Here is a 14,529-nt window from a genome sequence, read left to right as displayed (position 1 = left end):
ATGGAGAGAAGCCTCTGTTGTTGGAAGATTTTCTCATAAGGTGCCCCTGATGAGAACAGCTTGTATCTGGCATCGGCTAAAGTTGTGACATCAGGTGGGCCATAAGGATGTAGTGTTGAGCGCGTCAGTGCGTTGACCAACTCATCATCCAAGTCCCAATATTTGCCTAGGTTAGGGAATGGCAACCTATATGTTTCATTTGATAAGATGAGCTTGAAATTAGTGGTTTTGCCTTTTCCTGAAAATGAGCCGGTTGTGTCACAACCGGAAAAGGCATGAAGCCCCAGTAGACATGAAGCAATGTCACTACCCAGCGTCTCACTGATCTTGGTGCAAATGAGAATGTGGCACCTATTTTTAGTGCTAGTTGAAAAGTATAAACTTCTTTTTAGCTCAGTAGCGAATAGGATGCAGAGAATGGCCAGATCAGTGTTAGGTGACCATATGACAGATGGGCCGATGTTTTCTGCATCCAAGTGAGCAGCACGCAACAACATTCAAGTATCTGCCGTTTCATGATCAGAGACTAGGTCAGCCTGAGGGGAGGGTCTAAAACAGGAAGGTCGGTTTTACTAAATGAAAGTCGCTCACAACTATCAGCAACCCCGATATATACCTTAAAACTATCTTGGAGCTTGCAATGCTTAAATTGCCATAGTAAAAAGTTTTACAAAGCTGACTCGTTGCAGCTACTCGCTAAGAATTTCGTCCTTTGTTTCAGTATTTTCTGCTGAGCCCCATAAAGTATTATGACCTCAGGCTGTTTGCTAGTCACACGGTGAGATCGTTCAACATTTTTGATAGAGTTCTTCACATATCAATCACCAATCAAATCTACTCTTCTTGCTTTGTAGGCTTTAGCCAAGCAGCCAAGCTGATACAATACTTTTTAGACTAGCTCTCCAAAAGTATGAGGAAGAATGCTTCTGGGTAAGGCACAAAACGAATGCTATACAGTCTACAATCAGAGAACAGTCTTCAGGCACAGCTCTGACAAGCGAGTTTTCTTTGCAGTGGCTTTCAATTCCACAAAGAAGATGAGCTTTTACACATTTGCCAAGCCCAGTTCCATCATGTGATGAAAGGGGTGGTGGTGTAGACGACAGTAAGCAGCCAAGGATTTTCTTTATGTCTATATGTCGCTGCATGCTGACCACAAGCAATCGACAGAAGATATTACGATTGGCGACGGTGCTTTGCTTTTGACAGGCTTTGTTGGCTGGGTTCTTAAGAGCTGTTGCAAAAGTTTGAAGTCTGCTTCTTTTGATTGTACTGAATATACGACCCTGCTCAACTTGCAAACACTCTTTCAGATATGTCTGAACTTGAGTTTCGCCTATCATATCAGCTGACAGAAGACTGCTGTTGAGTTGCATTGGCTGTAGCACCAGAGCTGAGTGAAATGAGTGTCTTGATGATGTGTCCAAGGGTTGATCATTGACTCAACAGTATCAATAAGATTGTTGCTAGCCTTTTCAATTTCTTTGACTCTGAAAATGCAATTGAGTGAAAATCATGACAGAAGTTATGCAAGCCATACTGTACATATGAGAAATTTATGCAATATACAATGTGTTAACTTAAAAGTAATTATTGTACTTGCAGCTTGAGTATGCAGACACAAGCATTTGGTGAATGGCCAACGGATGGATAAGATACAAAAGATGCATACCGTGAATCAGCTAATTCTTGGTAAACTGCAACCCACTACTGACTCCAGCTATAACTTCACAGCATTGCGTTAACGCTGCTTTAACATGATGAGCAAGAACCCATCATTTGATCGTCCCTACAGAGAGTCAGTCACATTTAACCAATCATGAGTTCAAATAAAACAAAAGCTGTCATGCACGAAATAATAATAGCAGAGATTAACTGATGCTCAATTAAGTTCTGATGGTTAATGGTAACTTACCTTTAGTGATCGCTATGCCTTTAATGCCCCCACTAGTCTTCGACTCCCGATTGATACCCTAGGACACTTATGTATTCGCCTCATCTAGCTTTCGCGTTGTCGCGGAGTTATCCTCTCGCAAAAATTTCATGTGCGAAACTGAACTATCATAATGAACGTGAAAACACGAAAATAAATAGCTTTGTTCATTGATAGTCAGGCCTGTGTTTACTGGTTGCAAGTTGGGACGGCTAATGTTAGGCGACTAGTTATGAACACTTAGGGGTAAGGAGGGGTCGGTGTAAGCCCCCAACAGGTTTCTCTCATGTAGGGCCTCAGCCGGGCCTCTCATGTAAAGTTTTAAAGAGTTTTATTGGAAAGTATCAACTTTTTTCTATTATTTGATATTTGTTTTGTTTTAGGTGATGTGACTGACGAGATGTTTTTAAATTAAAATAGGCAAAACTTGACCGCAGTTGAACCGCTCAGAAAAAAGACATCTTTTTCTTTTGAGCATTTTAATAAATATCTATTTTGCGGATTTTATTTTAAGTTCATACGGAAGTTTCCACGCTTTCGATGGGACATGGCCAAGCGGGTGTTTAGTAAAACTTGATCTTTCGCAAACCTTTATAAAAGTCATTAACAAGAATATTTTGCCGCTGATGATAATAATGATAATGATACATAGGAACTACTAAAAGTTGATGTTTGTCTCTATGGCTTAGAATGAAGTGATATTCCACAGCGATAAAAACCGTGTTCATGGTCGTTGGGCAAATAATTTTTTGAATAAATGATGTTGAGGTCGAGTTATCTGAAGCAATTTATCATTGCGTTGGAACTGACCAAACAAATCCATTCGAGTTAACCTTGTGTTTGAGATGAAATGTTACATTTTATCCGAGAGCGACTTATTTGAGTTTGACTGTACGAAGCCGTGAAAAGTTCCCAAAAAGTTGGGGCGGCTCAGCGAGCCAGCCGCCACAGGGAATACGGGCCTGTTGGTAGTACAAGAAACAAATGGCAGCAAGCGATCAAACTGCATTATCGACCTTGCCGACACCATTCTACCTGCGGTTCACTATTACAAACTATTCCAAAATTGAATGTTTTTTTTATCGGCGAACTGAATCTGAGGAATCCAATTATGTTTGTTCCACTGCATTTATTTTCACATTACTATATTTTCGCACTCATCAGAGCTGCGAAACTAAGTTGCTGCAAAATTTTACTCTATATTCTACTCACGAAACTAAATACTAGCGAAATATAAGTGTCTTAGGGTAGTTTGTTCGATTACTTGGTCAGCGGCGACCGAGTTAAACCCATGGTTGGAGTGTTGGCGTATTGTCCATGGGCCAGGTGCCTTCTGGAGCTGAGATGCCATCCATGGATGGGATTTTTCTATGCTATTCATCTCAAGCCAGTATACAGTGGCATACCTGTAGGTGGTAAGCGTACAATGTGAATGAATGCACAATTAACAATGCACAGCTCTATGTTGCTGTGAACACCGCATGTTTTCTTGTAAATTCATTCAACTGGTCCATCATAACAACCTGGCATAGTTCACCCTGTCGGAGGCAAAGAAATATTTCAACATTAGTCGTACTGTACGGAGTGCTCCTGCCAATCGCTCTCTCATGTAGCTCGGAGAAAAGTGAGCAGTAGGCGTACTAGCTCCGAGTACCCATTCCAAAATCTGTAAGTGGGGCTTTCAGCACCCCGCATGCTAACACGATGAAAAAAAATTCTTCTTCAAAGTCTTCTAGCTCTGATATGGTACCTGGATTTTGCAGCGCACCATTTGAGAGACTACCAGTCTTTCAAAGTCTCACTAGTCTAGACTAGTGATAGACTCACAAGTCTATCACAAATATCTCGGTTTTTTCGTGTGAAGAAAAAAACTCGAGAAGCAGAATGCGTGCCAAAGCTTTGTATAGAAGTTTATGACATGGTACGCTTCTGTTGTACGTGCGACCAGATAACACACCACTCGCTGAGCCACTTGCATAGACATTGGATTCTACAAGGATATCCTCAAGCCCAGACATGGAAAATGACACCAACCAATGATAGACTAAGAATGAGCTGCATTGCTTTGAAAAATAAATGATTAAGTGAAGAGAGGGCAGAACGCTTCACTAGAGGAAAACATCTACTCCTTGATTGATAATCATCTGATTATTTATTATATGAACAAAGTAAAATTAGTTTGCTATTTTCTCACTTTAATTTCCTGAGGAGGCTTGAGATTATTTGCAACTTGAAAAGCTCTCTGATACATTGGTTCGCTGGCAAACCTCATTCAACATCCAGCGCGGTATTTTCACGAGTCGAGCTGCACGAGCTGTTAGAATGGCTTGAATATTTTTGCTATGGATCACTCAGGCGCTTTGTAGATGGTGCTCCACAGCTCGCAAAAAATGCTTGATTAGTGGTTTTTTGCGAGCATCTTTGCTCACAAAAATGTGGTATTTGATTTTAGTGAATTATGCAATCTGTGATAGCCATCTTTGGAAATTAGTATAAAGAGTAAATTAAAGTTTTTGACTGCTGCTACCGATGCTGACAAGCCGCTGGGCGAGACCGAAAAAAGACTACAAACCTAATTGCTATCGGAGTCATTTAACCCCCCCCCCATTTATAGTTGATACAGGCTTTCCGATAGAACCCAAAGTATTTGCCAGAATCTACTTCCATGTTTTATATCGAACCTTTAATTGGCCTTTAACTTGACGTGATAACATCTCGTGTCAAAACAATAACCGAACTGCTGGAGTACGTCAGCCAAATAAAGAGACTCCAAACTGTTGCGTTTTTGTGATGGCTGCGATTAAATATTCGTTTTTGAGTTTTTAAGAGATTGTAATCACATTTCCACATATTTTGCACCATCAGCACAGCAGAGTAAAACATGGTGAATTTGTTGATATCAAATAACTGTAATGTAAACTTTGCTGCAAGTCAACCTCTAAATTTCATCAATTCCTAGCCATTGCAGATTCACAGAAGCCACGTAAGCTTTTATGTGGAAATGCAATAATCACACCTAAACGATTAAAAGAAACGCTGAGCCTGCGACAGCAATTTCACTCTCGCTGTCGGAGACTGCAAAATATAGGTAACATAAATCACGCTACACCCTTCAAAAGTTCAATATCATAATCATACACTTATTACCTATACTATTTTATACTATATTAACTACAAGTATAGTTAATATGTCTATGAATATACTGTAACCTATTGTGGATACAATCATTTTGTACTCACTCATATATACTGTATATGCATATTGAACCCACATTGTGCACTAGTGGTATCTTTGAGACAATTATATCTGTTTCATGTACAGGACTCAATTATCAATGTACGGACACAACTAGTCTGTGTTAGTTCAACAAACAAAGGTCAACTGTATATCACCTTTAGTACAATAAACCAGTTTAACCATTCAGTTCACAAGCACCTGTCAAAGCTTATCATTAGTTATCACTACTATTTAATTAATCTTTAACTAACCAGTTGGGTAGAGGCTATCAGGACCAGCATCATATCTTGATTTTGTTTCCATTTCTGCAACTACTGCAATATTTAGGAAAGTTCATCTAAAGAGAATGATAAGGAGAAATTTTTCGCATATACAGTGCACCCTCAAGATACGATTACCCTGATATACGATTTTTTCTCCTTACAAAGTCGAACATTGTGAGATCTTCACCGCGCTATACAAATTTTATTTCACCGTACGATTTTGAGAAAAGTTTTGCCTGAGTTAAAATTTGGCGGTCAGTGTGCCCATAACGCACGTCGAAATAAAAAAGAGACACCAAAGTATAGTTTGCCGAAAACATTTTCAGAACGTTTAGAAGAGAGACGATGATCGACTTCTCTCATTTCAGCATTCGTGTGGAAAAATTTCTGTAAAATACACAAGCGAGAGCAAATATTCATTTGTAGCGTTATAATATATTTTATTATAAAATTTCAAGTCAGCATACGTATATAACTACAAGTGTCTACATTTAATTTGTTAGCTATGAAACTGAGACCGATACAAACGTTACAAAACGAAGGACAAATGATTTCTATGCCAACAAAGTTAGATGTCGTAAATAAGAAGGCACCCGTATTATCAACATTGTCAAGGAATATGATCGCAACCAATCAGCATTTGCAATTCTTATTAAAACAAGAACTCCATTAAAGCAAGCAAAAGAAATGAGCTTACGACTGAAGATTTGAAGAAGCTAGAAGGCCATGCATGCAATCAGCATACAAAAGGAGCAACCATTTAGTAGTGGCAAGGAAGTAGAAGATACAGAAAACCCAACACTGGCAGAAATATTTCAGGTGTTTAATTTACTGATGTGGACTGGTACATTAAAACAATGCAGGTATAATATATATTATTTACCTCTTGTGTGGCATGTTTTTCATATTTTATCTGTTTCCTTTTGATTTTATGTTTTCTTTTCTTGTTTAACCATGTCTTTGCAAGGTGGGCTTGTTATCTCTTACATGAATAAAATCTATCGTAAGTATGTCACTCGTATAACTAGCTACTCAAGATAGATAACACATTCAAATTACTTTCTGAAACTTGTTAAAGCACGTCATCTAGGGTATAAATACGTACCAACTTTGTATGTATGGTTACATTGATTCTTGTTCACATTTCATACAAGAAAAACTACTGTAGCACCTTCTCTGGATCCTTCTACAATCGTTAGCTAGCTAGCAGTTTTCTGCATTGCACCAGCATTTTTTTCTTTTAAACCAGAAGAAAAATTGGACTGGACTAGACAACTTTCTTTAGCCTGCTAAAAATTTCATTACGTATTAAATTAATCTTCAAGTGTACAGCAACATAATTAGGATTGATATGTTTTTGACTCCTCTCTACTTTATTTTCTACAATATACCAGCTAAAGTCTTGTTACTCCAAATATATGTACGTCCTGTCAATAAATTTCATTTTTCTTTTCGGTAGCCATTAAATGGTCAGGTGTGTGAGAGGCCGATTTCGATAACTGCATCGCTCGGCCTTTCTTATTGAATTCTGGTTGAAAAAGGTTTCAACCAGACACGCTAAATTTTATAATGAAAGTGAAGAAAAACTTATGAAGGACAAAATTTTATGATAAAAAGTTGAAATTCATTAAAATAGTTTAAATACATAATAAAACTTAGTTTAAAAGATGAGTTTCAAGTTTAAAGGGTAAACTTTCAATATGTACAGCATTTATATAAAATTTTGGCAAATGTTATCATTTTTTTCGTTGTACAATCACGATGGTTTCTATACCCGGAGATACAATTTTTTTGCCATGCGGTGCCAGCCTTGGTACAGATCATCATTGTATCTGGACGGTGCACTGTATAATAAGATGACATGAATTTTGTGAAAAAAAAATCTTCAATAGAATTACCTTCATCACTGTCTTTGTCGACTGATACATCATCAGGTTCTACTTTAACCTCGATATCTACAATATAATTTATTTATAATTTACTACCTACAAACATTGATTTAGTGGAGCTACACAAAAGGACCAGCCTAAACAGTACTTTAGCTGGCTGGTTAAACCATCACATTAGAAATGTGTGTATAGTTACAATATACTGGCTTGAATTTTCAAGTTGTAAAATAATAATTTTTCATACGCTACAAATATATACTCATGAACAATTGACTACCGTCCAAACAATTTTTTTAACAGAGCAAAACATTTACGAGTTGCATTTTGCACAAATGATGAACTTTTAGCTGCATCGCAAAGCACAAGTTTTGGCCTAAAATTAGTCGTTCATATACCATCATAAATGCAAACTGTTTTTCACATACATTGTACATCGAAGTATCCGAACCACATTACACAAGCAACCACTATTAGCCTGATACAGATATTAATTATTTCTATGATGTTGCTTTCAAAGTTTAAATGAAAAAAATGATGAATATCTTTGGAGTTAAAAACCCGGACTTCAATATGAACAAACGAAAGAATTAATTGCTATTGATGTAATCGAGTCTTTATTGGTAGAGTTGCCCCGATTTAAATATCGGAATCGGTATCAGTGCCAATATGGGATCCTCCCATGTTTTGTGACGATTCTGACGACCCGACGACAGGGATATTTAAAAAATTACAGATGAGACGACCATTTATCAATGTAGGTGACGATGATTGTGTAAGTGGGATTACTAAAGATACGGCGACACGTAACGAATTTTTTGTTAGTTCTGAGTTCTGGCCGAAATCACGAAAAACGCAGAATTAGGTAATCGGTCGAAATTCACAGAATTATGGATTCATAAAGATCAAATAATGTCAAAGTGGTGGTCAAATTAGGGTGGCAGTGAATTTAAGGGTGGTGCTTGATTTTTAACTGTTCTCCTATATTAGCGGTCAAATGGAGGTGCAGTTCAAATAAAGGTGGCATTCCATAGAGTTTGGTGTTCAATTAAAAGTGTTATGTTATGTCTACCGAGAGGCGAAAACATAGCTATACTAAACACAACAACAACAATAGCGGTCGGGCTTATAGAAAAAATTGGCTATAAAGGAAATAGAAAAAGAAAACAAGTAAATATGGCTACAGAGAACATTGATCAATAGAAAATTGGTACAGATAACATGGCTATAGATGACATGACTAAAGAAGAAATGGGTATGAAAAAGATGAATACATATTGCAAAAATTTTCAAGGACAATAATCTTTATAATAAACATAGCTTAGTGAAACTCTCTAACTAACCGGTTGGATAGAGACTGTCACTCAAATCTTCTGCTTCTTTCTTCAGTTTTACTAACAAAGTGTTCATGGTGTCTATGGCAGGCAATATATGAAGAGATCAGTTTATCTAAATAAGAGAATGTAAAAATAGATTAGGTAAAATCTATGTTTCCAAGCAAGCGATTGCAGAGAACTAGCTTTTTATGAATGAAATCCACTTGTAAATTTAAAAAACAATTCACGTTGTAGGTGGACAGACAATGACAAACATTGAAATAGAAACTTATTATTACAAAAAGATACCGTAAAACCTATATTTTAATGCCGTGGCGCTCCATTTTTTAACCCCTTCCCACTAAAAGCTGTCAAATGGAGGTGGTATTCAAATAGAGGCTGGCTTTGTATTCTTCAAATAGCTCATCAGCATTTGGGAAGGTAAATTTAACCTTTTTACGAGCATGGCAAATGTTGTCTATATTTTGTACTATTTGGGAGAAACTGGATGATATTATAGCCTGTGCAATGCTTTGCAATTGTTAGAGCTTAAAATTTTTTATTTCATTCCAAATTTGAAGGTATATTTTTCATTTTATAACTATAGTTTAAAATGTTGCATAAAAGGTCATTGCACTCATTGATATGTTTGCTACAGTTTGCAGCCAAAACTGGCTTTTTCTGAGCGATATAAAAGGTCTCTTCATAGCAAGCTAAGTGAAAAAGTTAAAGGCTAGTGAAAAGATCCTATCAAATAATTTGCTATAAATCTGCCAATTTATAAGTTGTATAATAATATTAATCTATCAAATGCTATAAATATATAATTAGGAACAAGTGAAAAAAACGAGCCATATTTATAATACATGTCAAAACAAAAATTAACAATTTTGAAACAAAAATATTTGCATTATTTGCTCAGGTAATTGTGTTCTGATTGTTCATTTCGATGAACCAAATATCAACTGGCTGCTCAATGCCTTCCGATATTTTATGTCTAACCCCAAAGCTTTTCACTTTTATTTTGTTAAAACTTTGAAAGCATCGCCATAGGAATAATATATTAATATCTGTCTCAGGCTAATAGTAGTTTATTTTTTAATGCGGTCTTAATACTTCGAAGAACATGCATAAAAATCAGTTTGCACGTTTTGAGGCAAAGGTAAATGCAATGCGTAATAGTTTAGCGTAAAATATTTCGCCAGCAATTTTGATAGTCATATTTTGAGTGGCCCCATAATCTTTGGCTACTATTAAAATTATTCACATGAAATACATGCACTAAAAGAATCAGAATCACTCGACATATAGTTACTGGAGACCCAACAGCTAATAATGCTACAAGCTTGTACAGCTGTAAACGATTGCGGTATTATTTATGTTTATGACTTTTCTGCGGTGAACTTTCTGTTAGATAATCAGTGAGCCGGTAGTGAGAAAGCTGCTGATCAATCTACATCGTTAGCAACAAGCTTGTTTCCATGGATACCAAATTTTATTGGCATCAGAAGTGAAAGCTAAGTAATTATAAATAAACCAACACACTGCATAAAAGCCGATGTATCAGCTTCCGGCCACAAAGATAAGATAACCTGAGCTGAAACATCAGAAAAACTAGGCCAAGCAGGAACTGTTGCTTGGTTATAGAAGCTTAGGCACCTCTAATCTAACTAATACTTCCACCATTGCCAGCGTAAAAGCCATTAACACCAACTCACTATTACACAGCCGATAGCAGACTGGATATACCAACGCAAGCCCGCAAGAACCAATAAATCAGACTCTGCATAACAGCCGATAGCAGACTGTGTATATACCAGTGCAATCTCAGCATAAAAGCCGATAATACAGACTCTATAATTATATTACAGCCGATAGCAGACTATATATATATACCTGCAAAACTCTAACAAGAGCCAACAAATGCAGACTTTACATGTATATATAACCGATCGCAGACTGTATATATACAAACACAACTCCAACAAGAGCCAACAAATGCAAAATCTATATACAGCCGATGACTGACCGTATATATACCTGCGCAACTCTAACAAGAGCTGATAAATCAGACTCTATATAACAGCCGATAGCAGACTGTATATATACCTGCGCAACTCCTACAAGAGCCGATAAATCAGACTCTATATAACAGCCGATAGCAGACTGTATATATACCGGCGACCATTTCGAAAACAGCAATCGGACAGTCCCAAATTAATAGGAACTTAAGGACAAGTTTTGAGAAACCATAAGGTGAGTTGTGCAAGACATGACTTGAAACTTGGAATATTTTGGCATGATGGGTGGCTCTGTCGATTGGTTTAGTTTTTGTGTGTGCCGCTCATCGGATTGGTGAGATATTTGCGTAGATACTTTGTTTTTTGCTCGTAACTACGTGAACATTTGTTGTTTTTTTTTGTGCGTGTAGACTACAGCCCGGCCTCGGCAATATCCCGCTAAAGGACACCTGTGCTGCTAACGATGTGAAATAATTGAACACCTGTGGCTTGCTGCAATTTGTTTGAGGTGGTGAGCTTTGCACTCAGTTTGGTCCATAGTTCTGCTTCGATATCAGCAGGTATTAACACGCTCCCAACCACTTATCTTTCACTCGTGTGTCACGGATTTATCTCGACTTAGAGTAATAAATTCTTCTTTAATCTACAGTATTCCATATACATGACCTTGAAAATAAACGAGTAGGTCGCCAAAACCTCCGTACATAAAAGTGTATCATGAATACGGTTCTATGGTTATAGCGCGGGAGATGAGCAGAGACCGCATTTATCGAGAAGCCGCCCTGAGCCCCACATAAGTTTAAAAAAATTGGCCTTTAGCCGCGGTCTATGACCTTGAACCAGAAGCCGCGCCCAGTAACAGGCCACACGGCTTGAGCATGAGGACTTAGGGTACAGCCGATGGCAGACCGTATATATACAAGCGACGCTCTAACAAGAGCCAATAAATCAGACTCTATACACATCCGATAGCAGACCGTGTATATACCAGCGCAACTTTAACAAGAGCCAACAAATGCAGACTCTATATACAGCTGATGGCAGACTGTATATATACCAGCATAACTACAACAAGAGCCGATAAATCAGACTCTATGACAGCAGATAGCCGACCGTGTTTAGACTAGCAAGCCAAGCCACCCAAGTTACAAAAGAGATGTGTTGAAATTGAATAAATTTATTGTGATATCACAGCATGCCTTAACATACTAACAAAGTCTTGACTGCTTTTCAAATGCAAAAACAACTGTTTATATAAGCGAGCAGAAGCAAACACAACATATGATTGGTGGTTACAAGAAGTTAAAATTTGTAGGTCAAAATGGCAGTTACTTTAAAAACAAACACTATTTACAAATAAATACATAATATAAAAATTTTGCTCCATTTTTGTAATACATTAATTAAAATGAGAAAAGAGTTGATAATAAAACAGAGAACCAACGAATATTCTTTCATGAAGTTCAGAGGATTTGCTGCTTGTAAGTCCAAGATAGCGGGTGCCTTATAACTCCTAGTGGGCACATTTTAGCTTACATTTATTTCACAAAATCATATTTATTACATGGAATTTGAATTCGTTAGTTAGATAAATAAGCCCTGATTGATTCGCTAGTGTAGTTTTAGCCTTGGCTCCCGTTCTGCCATCAGCCCTTCTCAGCGCCACCGACGTTTAATGAGGAATTGTGCTTTTGCTTAAGGCCTGGAAAGTCTTTTTCGTAAATTTTATGCAAATCTACTACCAGGGCAGAAAAAGGTTTAGGCCAGAATATATTGTGGAAGGTATTGGACAACTAGAAGATGTTTGTTCCAAAGAAAGCAACAATCAGAATGCAGCTATCCAAGCAAATGATGAAAATATCTTTGTTTTAAAAACATTAACTTTTGTTTCTGCATGTAATATAAGTAAAGCTGCACAACGATTATAAAAATTAATCGCAATTAATAACTGGTTTGAAACAGTTAATCCTCGATTAATTTTAGAATTAATCTAGGAAAAACCTGCATATTCAAAAACGAATAATACAGCTATATATACCGTACTTTTCATACTATAAACCGCACCCCTATATAAGCCGCATCTGCTTTGTTTTCCAAAAACGATAATAAAACAATACATAAGCCGCACCTTTGTAGAGGCCGCGGAACTCAGGACGATGCTTTGTAACACAGCAGCAACTTTGCTGTTTAAAACAGAACAGTGCCCAATGACTCTGTTTCGTATTAAACGACGCTTTTTAACCTAGTGCCTAAGGCAACAGTACCATCAGGCATGTTTCCTATTTTCTTTCACCGCAAGAGGTGCACTAACCGGAGATTCTGGTTAATGCGCCCTAGCGATGAAGGAAAAAGCCACAGAATAGCCGCACCCTTATATAAGTTGCATGGCTAAAATCGTCAGAAAAAGGTAGTGGCTAATAGTCCAAAAAGTGTGGTAAATCAATTATATTTGAGACAATTATTGGTAACAGGATTACATGTTAAGTACAATGTACATAAGTTACAATGTTATAATTTTTAGGAGTATGAAAATAGTCTATGAATGTCTATAGTTATACCAGCCAAAAATTGAGGCACCACAGTTTATTCACATTATCCGAATGAAGAGATGCCCGCTTCCTACATACAGTAGTAGTAATCATCTGCGACAGCTGGTGATGAGTTCTGAGCGATAGGATGAGAATTAGTTAAATGATAGCTTAAGCCTTAAACCATAACTGTCACATAGAACTTTTATCGTATTTACTAGGCAAGTCAGAAACGCTGACTCCGATTTGTACTCAAAATGAAAATCGGTCCACTGACTTTCAGATTAATGAAGGCTGTTTTATAGCGTTTTTATATTGGTCCCGAAAACAACACGATCGACACAGCCAGCTCTGCTCATAAATACGTGATGTAACCTAGCTTTTTAGGATCGGAAGTTAGGGATGTTTAGTCCGATTTAGAATGATAGATTTGGGTGTCTTAAAACCCATTATTATCTAAATTCTGCCTACAAAATAATCTGTTTTTTCTGAAAGGTAGATAAGCTATTTAACATTGCACATTTAAAAACGAGCTCAAAAAAGCAAGATAACAACGCTAGCTTGTGATAAAATCGCGCTTCTTCGAGTTCATTTTCTTGGCGTTTAGCCTATTTAACATCGTAGTACAAGCTACGAGCAATTTTAAATAGTTTATCTACCTGTTAAAAAATACAGAGATTATTTTACAGTATGAATTTAGATTACAATGGGTTTTAAGGCATCCACCTCTATTCTTCTAAATCGGACTAAACATCCCTAACTTCTGTTCCTAAAAAGCTAGGCTACGTCACATATTTATGAGCAGAGCTTATTATGCCAATTGTGTTGGTTGCAAGACGGATATTGAAACGCTTTAAAAAAGCCTTCATGACTTTGAAGGTTAGTAGACCAATCTTTATTTTGAATACAAAATCAGAATCAGCGTGTCTGATTTACCTAGTAAATACAATAAAAGTTGTAAGTGACAGTTATGGTTTAATGATGATGTGTTGTGGTGGTAAGCAAAATCTTTTTGGCATATATTGCACTTCACTTTCTTGTTATGCTTCCAATAACATGAAAATGCGCTACCTAGTACGGAGGACATTTTTCTGCTTTCATGTTCCAATAAAGTGTCAATCTTATATAACAATTAATCTTAAGCTGAAATACGATTGATTTTTTTTTGAAAAATGAAGATGCATGTATAATTTACTTAAAAAATTTTTTAAATATAAACAAAACATGGGCTGTAAAAATTGAATAATATTGAAATCACTTTTGTTGCTATTACCTAGAAACATGTTCAAACAACTAACAACCTTGACATGGCATTTGTGTCTTTGTATGATATAAGCTTGTTTT

Source organism: Watersipora subatra, chromosome 4 (assembly GCF_963576615.1).
Source record: "Watersipora subatra chromosome 4, tzWatSuba1.1, whole genome shotgun sequence".
In the NCBI taxonomy this organism is placed as follows: Eukaryota; Metazoa; Bryozoa; class Gymnolaemata; order Cheilostomatida; family Watersiporidae; genus Watersipora; species Watersipora subatra.
This window is presented reverse-complemented; position numbering follows the sequence as displayed.